Source organism: Dasypus novemcinctus, chromosome 12 (genome assembly GCF_030445035.2).
Source record: "Dasypus novemcinctus isolate mDasNov1 chromosome 12, mDasNov1.1.hap2, whole genome shotgun sequence".
Taxonomy (NCBI): domain Eukaryota; kingdom Metazoa; phylum Chordata; class Mammalia; order Cingulata; family Dasypodidae; genus Dasypus; species Dasypus novemcinctus.
The window spans coordinates 3,132,694-3,157,846 of NC_080684.1; the positions used below are offsets into that span (position 1 = coordinate 3,132,694).

Sequence of the window (25,153 nt, forward strand, 5' to 3'; positions counted from 1 at the left end):
GTTTGGAGTTTTACATATTTAAAAAAATTAAATCTCAATAACCCAGCTGATAAGGTTAATTTACTCATTTAACAAATGTCCATAGAGGCACAGAGTGTTGAAGTAATATGACAAACTCACATGGCTGGAAAAAGACATATCTAGAGTTTAAATTTTCCTTCCCATATTCCAGTTTCAAGTATCTTAAGGGTGACATGCCATGCCTAGGTATCACCTGGAATTTCGCATCTCATTTCAATAATCAGATCCTCACCCTGTTGCCAAAGCTTCCTCTTCATACAGTTTGTTACAATTACTCCCCTTTCACAGGTTCTCCTGTCACAAGGAAATCTCCATTGCTTTGAATCCATTTCTCAAACATTAGTTTTCACCTCATGTAATATTTACTGCCAGAGGTTTTCCAAGCATATATATTTGAGCATATTCTTCCTAAGAATATTTCTGATGTCACTGTATTTGCCCCATCTGTCAGTAAATATCTTACTATTTACCATATCTGACCACAGAAGAGAGCACGCTAATTTCCTGTCATGTTTATTACTACATGTGACAGAACACATTACTAAGTTCTTGCTTTATATCTAAATGCAGAATCACAACTCCTAGTGCATTCAAATATATCTGGGAAACAGACTACATCTTGATAACTGAGTCAGTCTTTCATCTTCCATAACTACTTCAAGTCCTATAGTTTTGAATACCATATATTCTTACATTTCAACATTACTTTTACCAGATGAGATTGACCTCATAATAACCAGGTGAATAATGTAATTTAAAAAATCACCTCAATTTTGTACCATAATGTCTACAACTAGTCCTGTATTCATACTTATTAGCTACTTCTTTCTTATTGAAGGGTCATCACCTGATTAAGTTCAATGTCTCCAAACGAATTCCCATCTTTCCTTTCTTATGAAATCCTTACCAGCAACCTCTCTTTCTTATCACATCAATCACCTCATCATCATCCTTGTTTCTCTTCTATTATGAATCAAATATCCCCTGTGCCTATTCCCTCTCTTGTGCCTGATCTCCTTTTCCTTCTTTCACAACCAATCTACATGAGCACTTTTACCCTTTTCTCACACAGTCTAAAATGATGAGTTAATAATACCAAAGACTAGCTTTTAAATAAATCATGCTATCTCCAATAAGCTCCCCATAAATAAATACAATGTATATGCCTCAGTTTATAACTTGGAAGTAAAGAATTGGAACTTTTAGAAGTAAAGAATTTTACAACTTTCTTTTTCCTAGACTTCTCTGACATCTCAGTCCCCTGAGTGTATTCAAGCTAATCCAGTCACTTCTCCATCTTGTAGTTTGAAAGACACTTCTAAAACAATATTATTAGAACTTCTCAAGGCTGATTTGTTGCCCCCTTTTTCACCCATTTCTGTATACTGTCATGACAATCTCACATATTCTATTCCTTCAGTATTACACTGTTGACTCTAAAATGACAATGTTCACCTCTATTTTCATAGAGGCACAAAAATCAAATATAACTCAAGTTATTATCCCAGAAATCTAAAAAAAATTTCTCCTTTCCTAGAGCTTGCTCTCTGATTAACCTAGATGTCAATCAAGATGAATAAAATCAAGATATGCCACTTTAAGAAAATATTTTCCTTCAAATTCAGTAAATTTGAGTTAGGACTCCTCTAGGCATCCCAGGATTGAGTAAGAAATCATCACTCAGAAACAAATACATTTATGCTGAACTATTATTTCAGCACTGAACACTATAATCATCCTTCATTTCCATGGAAATTCCCTCATTTCTTCACTGCACCCCAACCTAAGGTGTCCTTTGCCTTTCTTAGAGCCTATATTACAATTCTACTATTCCTTCAGGCCATTCACATAATTTCTTATTATACATTTATTGGTTCACTTGTTGGTGTCTCCTCCTGGTTTAACTGCATAAAACCCTTCCCTGACTTTCCCTTTGAAAATGAACAAATAATTGTAATTCCAGAAATATACTGTATACCCACAATAAGTTAACCTGACCCCAGATGGCCTGGGTCCAACTGTCTGTGGTCAAATGAAATAATACTTTCTAAATTAAAAAAAGGACATTTGCAAAATAAATTAGGATTCTTCTGCCTAGTTAAAATTCTCTCCCTTATTCATGAGAACCCAAATGGACTGAGAATGCAAGGAATCCTGCATCTTAGTGAGTATGCCTTTACTACATGTAGTTCAGAGCTGCTTTGTCTCTAGAAAATCACCATTTTGATGGTGGACTCTGTTTTAATGAAGCTGATAACATCATCAGGCCTATAATCCCAAAGATACTACTTGATTAACTCAGATGTTAGTTAAGATAAATCTACTCAAGACATGACTTGTGTTATTCACTTCCTTCTGAGTCTCTCAAAACCTTCCTGCCTTATCCAAGAGGCCTCACAGTTTTATGGATTTTTGTTTGTGCTGGATAAGTACTCTAAAGCACCTATAGCAGAGGATCCTTACTAATCTATATATCTAGGAGGCACTGAAATCAACCAGTATTTTCTCAGTCATCCATGTAACTCTGTATAAGTAGAAATATTGTGCTGAAAAATATACAAGGAAATTTTTAATTGTTCTAGAATATGTATATTTTATTATCAAGCAAGGATCATTCAGTATAGGTCTTGTTATGTCAGATTTACCCTCAAACTTCAAAATATTAGGGGTTTCCCAAAATAAATGATTAAGTTTCATTGTTGATTTTCCTATAAGTTGGGTTTTAAGGAATTTTTTTAACAAAAATTATAAAATTGTTCAGATATAACTTGAAAAATAGAAGATCAAATTATTTCTGCAGAGAAATCAAGCAATGTATTTCTATTTTAAATAAATGTATTTATATCCAAATATGTATATTGTCATTATTTTAATTCACTACTGAAATTAAAATAATTGCATTTACTTTTGTATCATGCATTTTAAGTAATCAATTATTCCATTTTCATAGTTTTTTTATATAGTCCTATGGGCTTTCAGCCTTGTTTCTGTAACATGATTAAAATGTAATAATGTATGTGTAACTTACCAAGCACCATAGGATAGATATATTTCTGCAGGAAAGCACATGAAACTCTCTACTTTGATAGTAACCAGACCTGTTAGTTCTTTGTAAAGAAAAATGCATGATTTAAATATGCAATGCTATATTTGATCTATTATCTTTTTCAACATGAGAATTACAGACCCCAGGAATATTACATATACTGATGTTACCCAGAGAAGAACAATAGAGAAACTCCCCAGACAGCTCAACTCAATGATTAAATTTCTTTTTTTTTTTTTTGAAATCTGTATAAAAGCTGTAAGAAAACCCCTCAACAGGGAGGCCAAATTGAGACTGGTTAGATTTCCTGTTCTCCACTGGCCAATAAAACCACTTTTCCATTTTAGCCTAGTTTAGTGTGTCTATTATGGTCTGCTGGGCTCTAAACCCATGGATCCTTCTGATCCCTGTTGTTTCCAGGCAATATTTTTCAAGAAAGTGACACTCTTTTTTCATAAATGTGTTTAGGTTGGAGGCCAACTTTGAGTTATGCCTGTCTGAAAGCACAGCATCATACTAGCAAATACAGTGTATAGTCTAGTCCTATGGGTTTGAGTCACTTTAGAAGAGACAATTTAAAGAAAAACTGCAAAGCTACTTTGTGTACATGACCTGGATTTATTTCATTTTTGGAAATAGAAAATCTCTCAAGGAAATACCAATATTTTGAATGAATAATAGCACCAGTTTCTTTATTGAGCCACCGTGTGATGGGTAACTTCATTCAATCTGGTTAGGATTACCAGAAGAACATGAATTTCAAAAGTTAATGGGTCTCTCTAAGTTACTGAAGAAAAAACAATGGGAAATTCAGTGCAAAATATAGTTTTGGGTTTGTAACTCAGATGGATATTTGGGCTGGAAAGTGTAAATTCCATAACCATAGGTGATAAGTAAGTCAAAGGAATGGAAGATATTGCCTAGGTAGAAAGAAAGAAGGGCGGGCTTGAACTGAATTCCCAGGAGTTTCAAAATGTAACATTTCAGTAACAGTTTGAAAATATGTAAGATACTGTCAGAAAAAAATCCAAGAGAATGTTCTGACCTAGGAGACCAGGACAGAAATGGATGATAGAAGCAGGAAATCAAGGAATTTGTTGAGAAACTTCTCAAGGGCAGGGTATGTAACTGCAGAAGGTATAAGCCATATCAGAGTGCACTGAGAAGTGAGCAGGAGGAGAGGATAAACCCTCTAATTGCTGCTCATAGAAAAAGTTTGGCTTCAATTGGCAAGAGAATTAAAAAACTGTGTTAGGAAAAATCACTTACCAATCAAAGTTAAATATTTTAAGATAGTATTTTCAAAGAATCAATGTATGAAAATGACAGTATTTAAAATGGTAATGGCATAGGACAGGTCACATCTCATAGTTTGGAGAACTCCCAAGAATCCAAAACTTAAGAGGGGACCTTGAGGTCTACTCTATTCTGAGCAAGCTCCAAAGAAAAAAAAACACACTTTCCTCTTCTCCCAAAGTTCTGTACTGTTTGAATTCATTTTTTTTTTTATGGCAAAGAACAACCTCTATTTGCATTTTCTTTGTATAGGGAAGACATTTAATAAATCCAATGAGTGGTCCATCCCAGGGAGAAAATCCTGATTGCACACACTGCAGTAATGAAATTAATCAGGGTTTCATTCAGTGAGATGCATTCTGTTCACCTTGATTGAATTTACAAGATAATTAAAAAGTTAAGATCCACCTGTGATTTTGGAAAAATGAGCTAATGTCATTGAGAAGGATGACTGAAAGTCTACTTAATTAATTAATTCATCAAATACTTCACAGTACATTCTTTGTAACAGGAAATATGCAAAGTACTAGAAATACAACAGGGAACCAGATATACTGGTTTTTATATGGACAAAGTGCTGGAATTCTCCAGAGGAAGGATGGGATTAAAAATAAAGTGAAGAGTTCTGGGAAGATTGCACCTAAGGAGATTTGTAGGAATCAGCTATCTGATAAAAACAATACAGAAAGAGACAAAATCTATCCAAGGGACTTGCTTTGGAGGTCAGCAGATCAGGAGAGTGCTATACAACTCCCAGGAGGCTGAGGAACAGAGATAAAGAACCCAGAACAACAAATGTGAGTTCCCAAAGCCCCATAATGGCTGGGAATTGCTCCCCTCGCACACTCCCAATATTATAAGCTGGGATAAAACCCCAGGCTCACCACAGCCAATGGAGAGGGGAACAGATGTCTTCCTCCCTGTCAACTGTTACGAGGTAAAAGGGAAGGGGAGGTAGAGAGCTTCTCTTCAGTGAATTTGGCCAGCAGAGCTATAAAAGGAAAGCAAAGAATGAAACAACTCTGTGGAAGCATGTGCAGATGAGTGTCATCTGGTGGCTTGTTTGGAAATTGCATAAACAAAAATTTCTTTGGGGTTTCTCTGTACCCTAACTGCTGGGAGCAAATCTGCACAACATTAGTCAGTCCCTGGTACAATTTTGATAACCTAAGCTGGGCAATTTTTAAGTGTTAGTGTAAGTTGAGCCATATATCAAAGAAGAGGTGTGAAAAAATAGGCAAGAAAGAAAAATTGGCCAACAGAGTAAATGCACCAAAAAATTCAGATGTCTAGACATCAGCCAAAAACATTACAAGTCATACTAGGAAACAGGAAGAGTTGGCCAAGACAAAGGAACAAACAAAATATTCTGAAGAGATAAAGGATTTTAAAAAATTAACCAATGATGAGAACACAACTCTCCTAAGCCAATTCAAGGAATGGAAAGAAAATATGACTAAAGAGAAAAGGATATTAAGAAGACAATGGGTGAGCATAAAGAACAATTTGAAAGTCTGCAAAGAAAAGTAACAGACCTTATGGGATGAAAGGCATGGTAGATGAGATTAAAAACATATATTGGAGGCACATTAGTGCAGATTTGAATTGCTAAAAGAATTAGTAATTTAAAATACAGAACATATGAACTGAAAAAGGCAGGAGAACAAAAAGGGAAGAGAATGAAATAAATGGAATAGGGTCTCAGGGACTTGAATGACAATGTGGAACATACAAACATTCACATTATTTTTTCCCAGAATGAGAAGAAAATTTTAAAATTGCAGAAAAAATATTTGAGGAAATAATGAATGAAATCTTCTTAATGCTTTTGAAGATATAAATATCAATATCCTAGGACAAGTCACCCCAGAGAGAAAAAAAAATCCACATAGACATTCCCTGAGGCACCTACTATTCAGAATTACAAATACCAGAGATAAAGAGAGGATTCCAAAAGCAGCAAGAGAAAGGAAAAGCATCAATTACAAAGGAACCACAATAAGAATAGTGATGACCTCTCATAAGAAACCATGGAGGTGAGAAGAGAGTGGTATGATGTATTTAAGGTATAGAATGAGAAAAACTGTGAAGCTAGAAACCTGTATCCATCAAAGTTGTCCTTCAAAAATGACAATGAATTTAAAGTCTTCACAAACAAAAAACTGATAAAAATATGTTAAAATAGATCAGAATTACAAGTGATACTAAAGGAAGTACTGTAGCTTGAAAGGAAAAAAAGGGTGAGATACTTGAAGAAGAGAAAAGAAATAAAGATTATTATGGAGGGTAAATTAAAGGGTAAAAAAGACAAAAGTAAGATGACAAGGGAAAGCTAAAGGACAAAATGGATGTAGTAATGCCTTTTAAATAATAGTAATGAACATTGATGGCTTGAATTCTGCAATCAAAAGACATATACTGGTAGACTAGAATAAAAAATATGAGCCATCTACATGAAGTCTATAAGAGACTCAGCTCAGACATAAACACATCTCAGGGTTCAATGTGAAAGGTTGGAAAATGATTCTGTGCAAATAGTAACCAAAAAAAGAGCTGGAGTAGTGATACTAATATTGGACAAAATAGACTTTATACACACAATTGTTATAAAAAAAGATGGAGAAGGTCATGATACATTAATAAAAAAGGCAATTCACTGAGAAGAAATGAATACACTAAATATGCAACTAACCTGAGTGCCCCAAGATACATGAGCAGATGCTGGCAAAACTGAAGAGAGAAATAGATGTCTCTGGAATAATAGTTGGAGACTTCAATTTTCCACTCTCAACATTGGATAGAACATCTGGACAAAGGATAAAGAAACACAGGACTTAAAATGATATGATGAATGAAGTAGAACAGACATCTATAGAATACTGCATCCCAAATCAGCAGAATATACACTCGTTACCAGTGCTCATGGATCCTTCTCCAAGGTAGACCATATGCTGGGTTACAAGACAAGACTCAATACATTTAAAAAGACTGAAGTTATACAAAATACTTCCTGTGAGCATAACAAAATGAAGTTGAAAATTGATAATGAGTGAAAAAAGGGAAAATTAATATATGGAGATTAAACAACATATTCTTAAATAATCAGTGTGTAGAAGCAGAAATTGCAAGAGAATTCAGAAAATATCTTGAGATGAATGGAAATGAGAATACAAAATATCAAAAGCTCTGGGACACCACAATGAAAGAGCTGAGAATGAAATGTATGTGGATCAAGTGATTGAGCATCTGCCTCCCATTAAGTATTTTCTGGGTCCACCCCTGGTACCTTTTCAAAACAAAATAAAACAAATGAAAAAATAACTCTCATTGGGGAGCAGATGTAGCTCAGTGGTTGAGCACCTGCTTCCAATGAATGAGGTCTTGGGTTTAGACCCAGTACTTCCATAAAAAAAGAAGAGCTAAAATAAAAAATCTACCGGCTCTCTTAGATTAAACAGAAAAAGAAGGGCAAACTAATTGCAAACCAAGCCAAAGGAAAGAAATAGCAAGGATCTGAGCAGAAATAAATGAAATAAAAATCAAAAAAGCAACAGAGAGTATCAACAAAACTAAAAATTGCTTCTTTGAAAAGACCAATAAAATAAAAAACCATTAGCTAGATGAAAAAAAGACAATATGTAAATAAACAAAATCACAAAAGAGGGGACATTTCTACTGACACCTCAGAAATAACAGAGATCATAAGAGGATTATATGAATAACAATAAGTCAAAAACCTAGACAAAGTATAAGAGGTGGACAAATTCCTAGAAATACACTAACTACCTTCAATCACCCTAGAAAAACAGAAGACTTCAACAACCAGTCATAAGTGAAGAAATGAATAGTCACCCAAAACATCCCAAAGATGAAAAGCCCAAGACCAGATGTCTATACAGGTGAATTCTACAAAACATTTGTAGCAATTTGATGTAGTTATGAATTCCAAAAAGAGATAGTGGATTATGTTTGTAATCTGGTCTCTACCTGGGGATGATTAAGTTATGATTAGGGCTTTGTTTGGGCCATATCATTAGGCAGATAAAAGGCATGGCAAAGGACAGAGTTGAAGCTTGATGTTTGAGTTTTGATATTGTAGTTTGATGCTGAAACATTAAGCTGGAACCCCAGGAAGTAAGCACACAGAGGAAAGAGAAGCAAGCCCCAGGAAGAGAGGAACTGTGGACCTAGGAAGGAAGCCCTGGGAAGAGAGGAACCCTGAATCCAGAGAGAAGCAAGACCCTGGAAGGGAGGAACCCAGCAAGCCTGAACCCTTGCAGACATCGGCAGACATCTTGCTCCAACATGTGAAAATAGACTTTGATGAGTGAAGTAACTTAAGCTTTATGGCCTGGTATCTGTCAGTTCCTACCCCAAATAAATACCCTTTTAAAAGCCAACCAATTTCTGGTATTTTGCATCAGCACCTCTTTGGCTGACTAATATAACATTCAAGGATGATTTAATACAAACCTTGATCAAACTCTTCCAAAAAAATTAACAGGAAAAAATGCTATGAAACTCACCCTATGAAGCTAAATTCACCCTAATACCAAAACCAGATAAAGATAATGCAAAAAAAAGAAAACTACAGGGAAACGGACTTTGGCCCAGTGGTTAGGGCGTCCGTCTACCATATGGGAGGTCCGCGGTTCAAACCCCGGGCCTCCTTGACCCGTGTGGAGCTGGCCCACATGCAGTGCTGACGCGCAAGGAGTGCCGTGCCACGCAAGGGTGTCCCCCGCGTGGGGGAGCCCCACGCGCAGGGAGTGCGCCCGTGAGGAGAGCCGCCCAGCGTGAAAAAGAAAGTGCAGCCTGCCCAGGAATGGCGCCGCCCACACTTCCCTGCCGCTGACGACAACAGAAGCGGACAAAGAAACAAGACGCAGCAAATAGACACCAAGAACAGACAACCAGGGGAGGGGGGGAAATTAAATAAATAAAAATAATAATAATAAAAATCTTTAAAAAAAAAAAAAAAAAAGAAAACTACAGACCAATACCTCTAATGAATATACATTAAAAAATTCTCAATAAATACTTGCAAACTGAACTCAAAAGCAAGTTAAAAGAATTATATACCACAATCAATTATACACCACATTCATAAACTGAAGAACAAAAATCAGTTTGCTGATTTACAAAATCAACACAATCTCAATAAAAATCCCAACAGACTGTTTTGCAGAAATCAAAACTACAATTACCAAATTTATTTGGAGGGAATGCATCCCTGAATAGAAAAAAGTTTTTAAAAGGAAGACAAACGTTAGAGCACTCTCACTTTCTGACTTGAAAGCATATGACATACCTACAGTAGTAAAAAGCAGAACGGTACTGACATAAAGACAGATTGACCAATGGAACCAAACTGAGAAGTCAGAAATAGACTCTCATATCTACACTTCAAGTGATTTTTGTCAAGGCTGTTATGCCCACCCAGCTGGAGAGAAGAGTCTCTTCAACAAGTGGTGCTGGAAGAACTTGATAGCCATATTGAAAGAAAGAAAGAGGACCCCTATCTCTCACCTTAAACAAAAAGTAACTCAAAATGGATTAAGGGCCTAAATATAAAAGCAACAATCATAAAATCTCAAGAAGAAAATGTAGGAAAACATCTTCAAAATATTGTGGTAGGTTGTATTAAAATTTATACCAAAAGCATAAGCAACAAAAGAATAATTAGATCAATGGGACCTCCTCAAAACTAAATATATAATCAGGAGAGATTATTTAGCAAATATACATTGTATTATAAACTTTTACTCACTCATTAATTCAATAAATATATTCACAGTCCTTAAAAAAAACAAAAACAAAACAAAAAACACTTTTTCACCTCAAAGTATTTTGTCAAAAGGGGGAAAAGGCAGTGACTCAATGGGAGAAAATATTTGGTAATCACATACTGGATAAGGGTTTAATATCCATGATATATAAAAAGAACATAGAACTCAACAATAAAAAGACAACCTACCAACTAAAAAGTGGGAAAAAGGCTTGAAAAGACAATTACCCATAGAAGAAATATAAATGGTCACGAAACACATGAAAAAAATGTTCCTCATCACTAGGAATTAGGGAAATGCACAACAAAACTACAATGAGATATCAATTAGACTGGCTGCTTTTAAAAAGTCAAAAAACTGTCAATGTTGGAGAATATGTGGAAAGATAGGAACACTTATTCACTTTTGATGGGAATGTAGAATGATATAGTCACTGTGGAGGTTTGATTTGCAGGTCCTAAGAAGTTGAATATAGACTTGCAATGTGATCCAGCAATATCATTACTAATTATATACCCAGAACTGAGTGCAACATCATGAACAGACATCTGCACAACAATGCTCATAATGGCATTATTCATGATGGACTAAATTTGCAAACAACCCAAGTATCTACCACTTGATGAACAGATAAACAAATTGAGGCATATACACAAGCTGGAACATTGTGTATAAGAAAAATGAACTCATGAAGCATATCACAAGGATGAACCTGGAGGCCATTATATTGAGTGAAGCAAGCCAGGCACAAAAGAACAAATACTGTATGATTCCACTATTTTGAACTGAATATATTATGTAAATTCATTGAATTAATTATTAGAATATAGGCCTCCAGATAATAGAATGATGGTAGAGAATGGAAAGCTGAGCTTTGTGCAGAAGGGGTTACAAGATTTTTTAAAAATCTATGGAAATAAATGGAAATAGTGAGGGCACTTCTTGTCATTTATGACTAGCAGAGCTATTATATGGGTATGACAGTGGTCAAAAGGGAAAGCCTAAGAATATTTATATTACTATAAAGAAAGCTAAAAAATGTAACATGGAACTGTGTATAACAAAGTGAAATCTCATGCAAAATACAAATATGGGTGATAATTGCATATATGACTGTTTTACAAAATAAATATAATAGAGAGAAGGAAACAATATCAGCTATGTATGGAAAGGGAAGCATAGAGAGAGAGAGAGGTGATGAGATTTTTATTTTTGTTCTTTATCTCTGGAATAATGAAAATGCTCTAAAACTGAACTGATTTCACAACTATTTGGTTTTACTCAATACCACTGATTGTACACTTTGGATAGATTGATGCTTTGTAATATGTATCAATAAAGTTCTTTTTAAAGACTTACTTATTTCTCTCCCCTTCCCCCCTATGTCTGCTCTCTTGTGCCCATTCTCTTTGTGTTCTTCTGTGTCTGCTTGCACTCATGGCAGCACCAGGAATCTCTCTCTTTTTGTTGCATCATCTTGCTGCGTCAGCTCTCCATGTGTGTGGTGTCACTCCTGGTTGAGCTGCATTTTTTTCACATGGGGTGGCTCTCCTAATGGGATGCACTCCTTGCATGTGGGGCTCCCCTACATGGTGGACACCCCTGCATGGCATGGCACTCCTTGTGCACAGCAGCACTATGCATGGGCCAGTTCACCACATGGGCCAGGAGGCCCTGGGTTTGAACCCTGGACCTCCTATATGATAGGCAGATGCTCTATCTATCAGTTAGGCCACATATGCTTCCCATCAATAAAGTTAAAAAAAAATGACATGAATAAATAGGAAAATTTGTGATTGGCATTAATGTGTCAAAATCAAAACAGGTTGGTGAGAAGTATGTAGGAGGGCATTGTCAGTGCATAGACCACATAGTACTCTCTAAAACATTTTATTATTACTACTTCTCATTAAATAAAATAAGAAATTGGTTTTAGGCTTTGTTTCTGTAGGGAAATTTAAATGTAAATACTTAGAGTACTATGCAAATTTATGATTTTTTTTTTAAATTAAAAGTGATAGTTTTATATGTAAGTAAAATACAGAAAAAAATAAAAAGTAAAAATAAAATATTTTTAAAAATTAGGATATTAAAAATAATAGTTTTTTATTCATTTTTTTGTCTTTATTTTTTTAATATTATATTCAAAAACTATGAGGTCCCCATATACCCCCACCCCCCTCACCCCACTCCTCCCCCCATAACAACAATCTCCTCCATCATCATGAGACATTCATTGCATTTGGTTTATGATTTTCTTACTAAGAATCGGAATTTATATTTGAATGGAATTGAAGGATTTCACTTTTTGTTAATTTCCTAATTTAAGTGGATTTAAAAAATCTGAATATAGTATTTTGCAAATATCACTAGAAAAACACTGTGAGATATAAACCTATATAGATACATATGACAATAAATTTCCCTTTATTAAATGACAGAGTTACATTGTATGAGATGAAGTCTTCTTTCTTTCTTTTAGATATGGCAATAATGTTCTCTCAGCACAATTTGTTGAATAGATTGTTCTGGCCTGGCTGGGAAGGCTTAAGGGAAGGCTTAACAGCCTTGTCAAAAATCACTTTACTGTAGATGTGAGGGTCTTTTTCTGAGTTCTCAATTTGGTTCCATGTTTACCTTTATACCTGCACTATGCTATTTTTTTAACCACTATAACTAAATAATATGGTTTAAAGTAAGGAAGTCATAGTCCTACAACTTTGTCCTTCTTTAAGCTGTTATTTTTTGTATCTTCTCTTTTTATTTACAGGGAGAAAACAGCAGAGAATTGGCATTAAGATGGACAGATTGACCAAAGAAACCATATTAAGAACTCAGAAATGCACCCTCTCATTTACAGCCAAGCGATTTTTTAAAAGATTCATTTATTTTGAGAAAACCAGCAAGATAGCAGTGGAGTAAGGAGCTCCTAGATCCTAGAATCAGCTCATGCTACAGGGCAGTTAGTAAATACCCAGAGCTATCTGGAGCTAGCAGAAGCACCTGCTTGGGAGCTCCAGGAAGCCAGAAGAGTATCCTGCAACACTCTTGAAGGAATGGAAGGAGGAGACTGCCCATCTGCATAGAAGACTCATAAGTAGAGCAATTCACACCACAGAGGCACAAGCCACCTTGGGAGCTGTTCTGTGGCTGGAATTGAAAGCTTCACTTTCCAAAAATGGGGAAGAGATGGTTGATGACCAAATTCAGTGGACTAAAGTATAATCCTGAGAAGAACTAAAGTTTGAGCCTATCCAAGTCAGAAAGTGGCCAGTAGCCACATCTTAAATCTGAGCCTGGCATGAGGGAAGCTGGGCAGACTGAAAATCCAATGTTGGTGGGGACCAGTTTCTTTCCATCTAGATCAGATTGCAGCTCTAGCCTAGGCCCCAGTCCCACCTCCAGCAGGGAGGAAGCTGCGGGGACCTGTGCCAGCCTCTCCAGGAAATTACCAGCCAGCCATGGAGGCTGTGTTTTTCCTACTCTGGTGGCACAATTCACCCCAGGAGCTAATCTGTGGCTGGAATTGGAAGTCCCATTTCCCAAAAATAGGGGTGGGGGAGATGGTTAGCTGCCAATTTCAGCTACTGATTGGTAGACTCGGGTGGCTAAGATATAACACTGGGAATAGCTGGGTTGTGAATCTGCCCAAGTTGGAAAGAGGCAATTGGGGCCATTTTGACTCTGTCCCTAGCCGGAGGGCAAGGCAGGCTGACCAAAAATTACAGTGATGGTAGGAACCAGTTTCTTTCACCCAGACTGGCCTGCAGCCCTAGATTAGGGTTCAGCCTAGCCTCTGGCAGGGATGAGGTTAGTGGGCCCTGCACCAGCCTATCCACTTAACTGCAGGTAACATTGGCTGGCACAGACTGAAAATCAGAAGTCTAGCAACACAGCTGTGGTCACCTTGAACCTGCACTGCATAGATTGCTGCCCACACCTGTAGCTCCATCCCTGCCCCAGGCAGGGGAGAAAGGGGCATGAAGCTTCATCAGTCTCTCTGGGCAACTACAGTCTAGACCTGCACAACTTGGATTATTCCACACAGCTGTGACTCTGACCCTACCCCTGGCAAAGTAGATGCTGTGAGAAACTTCACTGGTCCCTGGTGGAATAATGGAAGCTTGAGCCTCCACAGCTTATAGCACCAATTAGAGCCTTGGCTCCTACTGCACAACCAGCAAGGGAGAAAGGGCAGGAAGCCCTAAAGAGTAAAACTGCACCCAGAATAAATACTCTAGTAATCCTGAGGCCAAGACATCAACAAAAAATTACAATGAACACCAAAAAAGAGGAAGCTATGGCCCAGTTAAAGGAATAAGATAAGCCTCCAGATGACAGAAAGGAGTTGAGACAACTAAGTATAGATGTTGAAACAAATATCCTTAATAAATTCAATGAGATGGCTAAAGAGACTAAGGACATTAAGACGACACTGGGTGAGCACAAAGAAGAATTTCAAAGCATACATAGAAAAATAGGTCTTACAGGAATGAAAGGTGCAATAAATGAAATTTAAAAAACATTGGAATTATATAATAGCAGAATTGAGAAGGCAGAGGAAAGGATTGGTGAGCTTGAAGAAATGGTCTCTGAAAGTAAAAATACAAACAAATACATGAGTCATGGGTGTCCCAGAAGGAGAAAAGAAGGGAAAAGGGGCAGAAGGAATATATGAAGAAATAATGGTAGAAACTTTCCCAACCCTATTGAAGGACATAGATATACATGTCCAAGAAGCAAAATGTACTCCCATCTGAAAAAATCTGAATAGACCAACTCTGAGACAGAAACACATCAGAATGTCAAATGCCAAAGGCAAAGAGAGAATTCTGAGAACAGCAAGAGAAAAGCAATGCATAACATATAAGGGATACCAAATAAGATTAAGTGCTGATTTCTCACCAGAAACCATGGAGGCAGGAAGATAGTGGTCCGATATATTTAAGATACTACAAGAGTAAAACTTCCAACCAAGAAACTTATATCCAACAAGACTGTCTTTCAAAAATGAGGGAAAGATGAGAATATTCACAAATAAACAGAAACTGAGGGAATTTCTAAGCAAGAGACCAGGTTTTCAGGAAATACTAAAGGGTGTGCTAGAGCCTGAAAAGAAAGACAGGAGAGAGAGATCTGGAAGAGAATCTAGAAATGAAGATTATATCAAGAAAAGTAGCTAAAGGTGTCAAAAGAGTGGTAAAAATAAAATAGGACAGATAAAATTCAAATAGCCAGGAATAATCTTAACCAATGATGTAAAGCACTTGTATTCAGAAAACTGAAACACAGTGTTAAAAGAAATCAAAAAAGGCCTAAATAACTGGAAGAACATTCCATGCTCATGGATTGGAAGACTAAATATCATTAAGATGTCAATTCTACTCAAATTGATACATAGTTTCAATGCAATCCTGATTAAAAATACCACTGGCATTTTTAAAAAATTGAAAACACAATCATCAAATTTATTTGGAAGGGCAAGGGGTCCTGAATAGCCAGAAACATCATAAAAAGGAAAAGCAAACCCTCATCTCCAGACTTTAAATCATATCACCTAGTTATAGTGATAAAAACAACATGGTACTGGCATAAAGAGAGGCACATAGACCAATGGAACCAAATTTATGGTTCAGAAACAGACCCTCTCATGCACGGTCAAGTGATTTTTGACTAGCCTGTCAAACCCACACAGCTGGGGCAGAACAGTCCATTCAACAAATGCTGCTGAAAGAATTGGATATACATAGCCGAAAAAAGGAAATAGGACCCCTATCTCACATTGTATCCAAAAATTAATTCAAAATGGACCAAAACCTAAAAACAAAATCAAGAACCATAAAACTTCTAGAAGAAATTCTGGGAAAACACCTTCAAGACCTGGTGGTAGGTGGTGGATACTTAAAGGAGATAAGAGGAGGACTGAGGTGGACTACTGATGTTTAATGTATGTAGAAATTTTAATTAGCTTTTCTGTAAATGTGTGGAAATGTATAGAGTGGATGGTAACACATAGTAACAGCTAGTTTATAAATGGAGAAGTGGCTGAAAATGAATGTAAATACCAACTGACAGAATGCTAGAGACTAATCTAGGAACTGAACAGCACAGTAAACCAAGAGGTGGATGAGAATTGTGGTTGATGGTACAGATGCAAGAGTGTCCTTTGTGAGCTACAGGAAATGTACATCACCACTACAGGGTGGTGGGAATGTGGAGAAGCATGGGAAAAATACAACTGGAGTGACCTATGGACTGTGGTTAGCAGTAATAATATAATATTCTTGAATCTATGTGAAAGATGTCCTGCACTGATAATGAGGCAGTACGGAAAATGTGAGCTAAATGTACATTACGGTCATGGTAACAATCAGGTGATATTATCTTATCTGTAGCAAATGTTCCACCACAGTGTGGTGTGTTGATGGAGGGGTGTTGTTTGGGAATTCTGCACATGTGCATAACTGTTTCAAAATTGTGCAACTTCTGTCATAAAAAATATATTAAAAAATAATGGGGTGGGTTGGGGAAAAACACACCAAATGTAAGATAAGGACTATGATTAGTAGTAAGGTTTTGACAATATTCTTTCATAATTTGTAAGAAATCTCATGACAATGCAAGGTGTTGGTGGAGGGTTGATGTATGGGACCCCTGTATGATGTTATGCATGTTTGCTTTGTAAGTTCACAACTTTTACTAAACACGTTTATGTATGTTCATATGTAAATGATATAAAAATAATAATAATAGGTCTGGTTGAGGGAAAACACTTTGTTAGTACTAATATTTTGACAATTCTCTTTAGTTATTAGTTCAAAAGGTTTAACAACAATGCAACTTATTGGTGGTAGGGTGAGTTATGAGAGTTCTGTATGATGCTATGTATGTTTGTTTTGTAAGTTCACAACTATTATTATACACTTATTGTTTATGTATGTTTATGTAAGAGTGATATACTTAATTAAATTAATTAAAAAGAAAAAAGATTCATTTATTTTTATTTATTTACTTCTCTCTACTTTGTTTGCATTCATTGTCTTCTCATCTCCCTAGGAGGAACCAGGAACTGAACCCAGGGCCACATGTGTAGGCGGGAGGCACCCAAACACTTGAGCCATCTCTGTTCCCTTCTTGTTGTGTCACTCGTTGTCTTTCCCCACTGTGTCTCTTAGTTGCATCATCTCCCTGTGTCATCTTGTTGCATTAGCTTGCTCCAGACCATCACATCAGATCACTGTCTTGGTTGCCTTCTTTAGGAAGCACTGGGAACTAACCTTGGGGGCCTCTCATGTGATAGAAGCCCAGCAGCCTGTGCCATATCGACTTCCCTCAAGAGATTTTTGACAAGGCTGTCAAGAACTCACAGCTGGTCCACAACAGTCTATTTAACAAATTATACTGGGAAAACTGGATATCCATATCCAAAAGAAAAAAACATGACCCCTATCTTACACCTTATACAAAATAAATTCAAAATGGAGAGATGGGGGCAGGCTAGTGGATAAGTAAGACATTCAAAGTGCCAGCTCATCCTACAGGGCAGTTAGCAATCTAAACAGAGCTAACAAAATCATTTGGTTTTGGAGCTCAGAAGTCCAGAAATGCTTCCTACAACATCCCTGAAAGAATGGAAGGAGGAGACTGCCCATTTGCAGTGAAAATTTGTGAGTAGAGCATTCTACACCATGGAGGCCAGTCCCATCTTTCACTAGTGGCACAATCCACCTAAGGAGCTTTATCATGGCTGGAGTTGGAAGCTCCATATCCCAAAATCAGGCGAGGAAGATAATGTTGGGCAATGACTTCAGCTACTGATTAGAACATTTGGTTGGCTAAAGAATAATCCTAAGAACAGTTAAAGTTTGAATCTGTCCAAGTTAAAGAGAGCCTGGTAGTCAAGATTTTAACTCTGCCCCTGGCATGAGGTGAAGAGGGGCTGACTGAAAATCACAAAGATGTTAGGGACTGGCTTATTTTCACCTAGTTCTAATTGCAGCCCTAGCCTAAGCTCCAGCCTCACCCCTGGCAGGGAAGAATCTGGGTAAATGTGTACCAGACTTTCCAAGCAAGAACAGTGACTTTCAGGCGGCACAGCCTGAATAGGCAGACACCTGGGGCTCCTTCCCACCCCCATAGGACAGGAGGGGAGCTGTGTTTCCTTAACCTCTCAGGGCAAATTCAGGTACTTTGGGCCACATGAACTCAACTGTTATACATCTGTTTCTCCATCTCCATCCCAGGCAGAACAAGTGGGGTTGGTGTTTCCTACCTTTTCTGGGCAATTGCAGGTGCTTGTGGCCCACACAAACTGAATAGTCAGACACCTGTAGCTCTATCCCTGCCCCCCAAGCAGTAAAGGAGTAGAGCTGGGTTTCCTCAGACTTTCTGGGCAACAATGGACAACTCTGCTCACATGGACTGGACTGTTGGATGCCTATGTATCCACCACCCCCACCCTCCAATAGTATAGGAGGGGACTGGTATTTCCTCAGCCTTTATGGGCAATGGCAGGCATTATTGGCCTTCACAGATTGGCCTTTTGTGTGCCTGTGGATCCACCAACACTCCCAATAGGACAGGAGGGACTGGTGAACACAAAGAAGAATTTGAAAGCATACATAGAAAAATAGCAGATCTTATGGGAATGAAAGTCGCAATAAATTTTAAAGGGAGGCATATAACAGGATATTTGAGCAGGCAGAAGGATCATTACACTTGATTGAAGACATGGCCTCCAGAAGCAAACAAGCAAAGAGCAGATAAAGAAAAAAATAGAAAAAATTGAAAAGGGTCTCAGAGAACTAAATGATGGCAAGAGATGTGCAAACTTAAGTACCGTGGCTATCCCAGAAGGAGAAGGGAAAATGGGAAGAAGGAATATTTGAAGAAATAATGGTAGAAAGTTTACCAACCCTAAGAAGGATATAGATATCCATTTCCAAGCACAATGTACTCCCATCTGAAAAAATCCAAATAAACCAACTCCAAGACACATGCTAATCAGAATGTCAAATGCCAAAGACAAAAAGAGAATTCTGGAAGCAGCAAGAGAAAAATGATGCATAACATACAAAGCATACTCAATAAGATTAAATGCCAATTTCTCATCAGAAACCATGGAGACAAGAAGGCAGTTGTATGATGTATTTAAGATACTGCAAGAGAAAAACTGCCATCCAAGAAACTTATTATATCCAGCAACACTGTCTTTTAAAAATGAGGGCAAGTTTAGAATATTCACAGAAAAACAAAAAATGAGAGTTTATAACCAAGAGACTGGCTTTCAAAGAAATGCCAAAGGGATTGCTATTGTCTGAATAGAAAAGACAGGACAGAGGTGTTTGGAAGAGTCTAGAAATGAAGATTATATCAGTAAAAGTAACTAAAATTGTAACAAGAGTGATGAAAATAAAGTATGACAGATAAAACCCAACAGTCAAAATGACTGAAATAATAACTGCCTTTATAGTAGTAACATTGATTGTATTTTAATGAATTAAACTTCCCAATCGAAAGACACAGACTGGTGGAATGGATAAGAAAATATGAGCCATTTATATACTGTCTACAAGAGACTCATGTGAGACCAAAGGACACCAATAGGATGAAAGTACAATGCTGGAAAAAGAGATTCCACACATGCAGTAACCAAAAAAAAAAAAAAGCTGGGTTAGCTATACTTATATCAGATGATACAGACTTTAAAAGCAAAACTGTTATTAAAGACAAGGAAGGACATTACATATTAATAAAAGGGATGTTTCACCAGGAAGAAATAATCATAAATATATATGCTCATAACCGGGATGCCCCCAAGATACATGAGGCAAACACTGGCAAAACTGAGAAACAGACATCTCTACAATAAGAGTTGGAGACTTCAATACACCACTTTCAGCACTGGATAGAACATCTGGGCAGAAGATCAATAAAGAAACAGAGTGCTTGAATAATATGATAAATGGATAAATGGACTAAACCTAACAGACATATACAGAACACTGCATCCCAAAACAGCAGGAAATACATTCTTTTCAAGTGCTTATGGATTTTTCTTCAGGACAGACCATATGTTGGGTCACAAAGCAGATCTCAATAAATTCAACAAAATCGAAATTATGCAAAGCACTTTCTCTGATCATAATGGAATAAAGTTGGAAATGAACAAGTGGCAAGTAGAGGGAAAATTCTCATATATATGGAGATTAAACAACACACTCAAATAATCAGTGGGTCAAAGAAGAAATTTCAAGAGAAATCAATAAATATCTTGAGACGAATGACAGTGAGAATACAAATATGGGATGCTGCAAAGGGAGTGGTGACAGGAAAATTTATAGCCTTCAATGCTTACATTAAAAAAGAAGAAAGAACTAAAATCAATGACCTAAGCACAAAGCTAGAGGAACTAGAAAAAGAACAGCAAACTAATCCCAAAGCAAGTAGAAAGAATGAAATAAGAGAGATCAGAGCAGAAATAAATGGAATTAAGAACAAAAAAAATTGAGAAAATTAACAAAAACAAAAGTTGGTTCCTTGAGAAAATTAACAAACCCTTAGCTAGAATGACTAAGAAAAAAAAAAGAGAGAAGATACAAACAAATGAAATAAAAAATGAAAGGGGGAACCTTACTACTGACCCCACAGAAATAAGAGAGATCATAAGAGGATACTATGAACAACTTTATGCTAAAAACCTAGACAATGTAGATCAAATGGAAAAATTCCTAGGAATGTACAAACAACCTACTCTGATGCTAGGAGAAATAGAAGACCTCAACAAACCAATCATAATAAAGAGATTGAAACAGTCATCAACAGTTCCCAAAATGAAAAGCCCAGGATCAGACGGTTTCACAAGTGAGTTCTACCAAGCATTCAAAGAAGATTTAATACCAATCTTACTCAAGCTCTTCCAGAAAATTGATCAAGAACAAGAAGGAATGCTACCAAACTCATTCTATGAAGCCAACATCACCCTAATACCAAAGCCAGATAAAGATATTACAAAAGAGAAACTTACAGACCCATTTCTATAAAGAAAACAGATGAAATATCCTCAATAAAATACTTGCTAATTGAATCCAACAACACATTAAAAGAATTATCCATCATGATCAAGTAGGTTTTATACCAGGCATGCAAGCTTGGTTCAACACAAGAAAATAAATCAGCATAACACACCACATTAATAAATAAAAAAATAAAAATCACATGATCTCTTCAATTGTGGCAAAAAGCACATTTGACAAAATACAGCATCCTTTCTTGATAAAAATACTATAAAAAAATCAGAATTGAAGGAAACTTTCTCAACATGATTAAGGCCATATATGAAAAACCCACAGCTAACATTGTACTCAATGGTGAAAGACTAAAAGCTTTCACATTGACATCAGGGACAAGACAAGGATGCCCACTGTCACAACTTTTGTTTAATATAGTGCTAGAGGTTCTAGCTAGAGCAATCAGGCAAGAAAAAGAAATAAAAGGCATCCAATTTGGAAAGGAAGAATTAAAACTTTCACTATTCACAGATGATAGGATTGTATGGCTAGAAAGTCCTGAAAAATCTACAACAAAGCTGCTAGAGGTAATAAATTATTTCAGTAGAGTGTCAGGATACAAGATCAATATGCAAAAATCAGTGGTGTTTCTATACACTAATAATGCACAATCTGAGGAGGAAGTCAGGAAAAAATTTCCATTTACAATAGCAACTAAAAGAATCAAATATTTAGGAATAAACTTAACCAAGGATGCAAAGCATTTCTATTCAGAAAACTATAATGCATTGCTAAAAGAAATAAAAAAAGACCTAAATAATTGGAAGAACATTGCATGCTCATGGATTGGAAGACTAAATATCATTAAAACGTCAATTGTACCCAAATTGATATAGTCAATGCAATCCCAATAAAAACTCCATCAGCATTTTTAAAGTAAATGGAAAACCCAATTATTAAATTTATCTGGAAGGGTAGGAGGCCCTGAATAGCCAGAAATATCTTTAAAAAGGGAAAGTGGAGTTGTAGGACTCTCACTTCCAGACTTTAAATCATATTACCTAGCTACAGTGGTAAAAACAGCATGGTATTGGCATAAAGATAGACACAGAGACCAATGGAACCAAACTGATGGTTCAGAAACAGACCCTCACATCTATGGCCAAGTGATATTTGACAAGTCTGTCAAGCCCTCCCAGTTGGGGCAGAAAAGTTTATTCAACAAATGGTGTTGGGAGAACTGGATATCCATAGCCAAAAGAAAGAAAGAAGACCCGTACCTCACACCTTATACAAAAATTAATTCAAAATGGATCAAAGGCCTAAATATAAAAGGAAGTACAATTAAGCTCCTAGAAGAAAATGTAGGGAAACATCTTCAAGACCTGGTGGTAGGTGGTGGATTCTAAAACCTTATACCAAAAGCACGAGCAACGAAAGAAAACATGGATAAATGGGACCTCCTCAAGCTTAAACACTTCTGTGATTCAAAGGACTTCCTCAAGAAGGTGAAAAGGCAGCCCTGTTGATGGGAGAAAATATTTGGAAACCACTTATCTGATAAGGGTTTGATTTCCATTCTATATAAAGATCATACAACTCAACAATAAAAGAGCAAGCAATACAATTTAATGGGCTAAAGAATTTAAATAGACATTTCTTCAAAGGGGAAATACAAATGGTCAAAAAGCACATGAAAAAATGTTCCATATCACTAGCTATTAGGGAAACGCAAATTAAAACAATGAGATATCATCTATCACCAAATAGAATGGCCATTATTAAAAAAACAGACAACAGTAACTGCTGGAGAGGATGTGGAGATACAGAAACACTCCTTCACTGTCGGTGGGAGTGTAAAATGGTGTAGCCTCTGCAGAAGACAGTTTGGTGGTTCCTCAGGAAGCTAAATATAGAACTGCCATATGACCCAGCAATTCCTCTACTAGGAATATATCCAGAAGAACTAAAAACTATGACACAACCAGACACTTGTACACTGATGTTGATAGTGGCATTGTTCACAACCATCAAAAGATGGAAACAATCCAAGTGTCCATCCACCAATGAATGGATAAATAAAATGTGGTATACACGTATGATGAAATACTATGCTGTAGTAAGAACAAATGAAATTGGGACATATGTGATAACATGGATGTCTGGAAAACATTATACTAAGTGCAGTAAGCCAGTACAAAAGAACTAAATATTGCATGGTCTCATTAATATGAACTAAATACAAATAATAAACACATCGAACTAAAACCTGGCGTATAGGTTATTAGGAAATAAGAGAAGGGCTGAGAAGACTATGGATGCTTAGTGTATGTAGAAGTTTTAATTAACTTGACTGTAAAAGTGTGGAGATGGATAGAGTTGATAGTAGCACATTACAGTGAGTAGCAATTGGTTTATAAGTGGGATTGTATCTGGAAAAGGTAGTCTGGGGAAGTAATGTCAATAGAAAGAAAGCTAAAGAATAATCTAGGGACTGAATTACACAGTGAACCCAGAAGTGGTTGAGAATTTGGTTAAGGGTACAAATGCAGGACAGTCCTTCTGTGAGCTACAGCAGATGTACATCACTATTGCAGGGTGATGGAAATATGGACAAGCATGGGAAAACTACAATTGGTATGACCTATAGACTGTGGTTTACAGCAATACTATAATATTCCTGCATCAATGCCAAAGCTGTACTGTGTTGATAATGGAGGTGTATGGAAAAAGTGTGCCAAACGTATGCTATGGACCATGACTGATGGTAACAGTCTGATGATATTGTCTTATAATCTGTAACAAATGTTCCACCAGGGTGTGGAGTTGTATGGGAAATGTACACATCTGTATGACTGTTTTGCAAGTTCACAATATCTGTAACAAAAATATATTATAAAAAAATAGTATGGGCTGGGGGAAAAATACACCAAATATAAGATAAGGACTATACTTCACAGTCATATTTTGACAATGCTCTTACATAGTTTGTAATAAATGTTTCACAATAATGCAGAGTTGGTGGAGGGGTAAGGCATGAGACCCCTGTGTGGTGGTGTGCATGTTCATTTTGTAGGTTCACAATCTTTGCTGTGTACTTGTTTGTGCATATTCATGTGTGAATGATATACTTCAATAAAAATTAAAAATAAAAAAAAATACTTCAAAAGTTTGGAATTGAAGGAATCTTTCTCAACATGATAAAGGCCATTTATGAAAACCCACAGCTAACATTGTACTTAATGGTCAAGGAACTGAAAAAGTTTCCCACTGAAATCAAGAATAAGACAAAGATGTCCAATGTCACCACTGTTGTTGTCACTGTTGTGCCAGATGTTCTACCTATAACAATCAGGCAAGAAAAAGAAATAAAATGTATCCAAATTGGAAAAGAAGACGTTAAATTTTTGCTATTTGCAGATGATATGAGCCTTTACCTAGGAAGTATTGAAAAATCTACAACAAAGCTGCTAGAGGTAATAAACAATTTCAATAGAGTGGCTGGATACAAGATCATTAAGCAAAAATAAGTGGTGTTTCTATATACTAGTAATGTACAATATGAGGAGGAATCCAGGAAATATTACCATGTACAACAGCAAATAAAGGAATCAAATGTTTGGGAACAAACTTAACCATGATGTAGAGCACACACATTCAGAAAACTACAATGCATTGCTAAAATAAATAAAAAAACATCTAAATAATTGGAAGAAATTTCCATGCTCAATGACTGGAAGACTAAGTATATTTTAGATGTCATTTCTACCCAAAGTGATATGTAGGTTCAATGCAATCCCAATAAAAATTCCACCAGTATTTTGTAAATCAAATGAAAATACAATTATCAAATTTATTTTTTAGTGTAAGGGGTCTCTAATAGCCAGAAACATCTTAAAAAAGGAGAACTTTTACTTCTGGACTTAGAATCATATTACCCCAATATAGTGATTTTAAAAAAAGCATGGCACTAGCATGAAGATAGACACACA

The 25,153-nt window shown here is 36.4% G+C and overlaps 1 protein-coding gene across 6 annotated transcripts in view; it reads right to left on the reverse strand.

Annotated features, from left to right (window-relative positions):
* Window positions 1-25,153, reverse strand: part of LOC101415912 (zinc finger protein 596-like) — a 64,486-nt gene that overhangs the window by 26,124 nt on the left and 13,209 nt on the right. For 5 of the 6 annotated variants that reach the window (XR_011650194.1, XR_011650195.1, XM_071218754.1 and 2 more), the window contains one exon: window positions 7,056-7,169. The exons of the other annotated variant lie outside the window; for it this stretch is intronic. The gene's annotated coding sequence lies outside the window, so the exon portion shown is untranslated. The remainder of the gene's footprint in view (window positions 1-7,055; window positions 7,170-25,153) is intronic. 6 annotated transcript variants of the gene reach the window in all.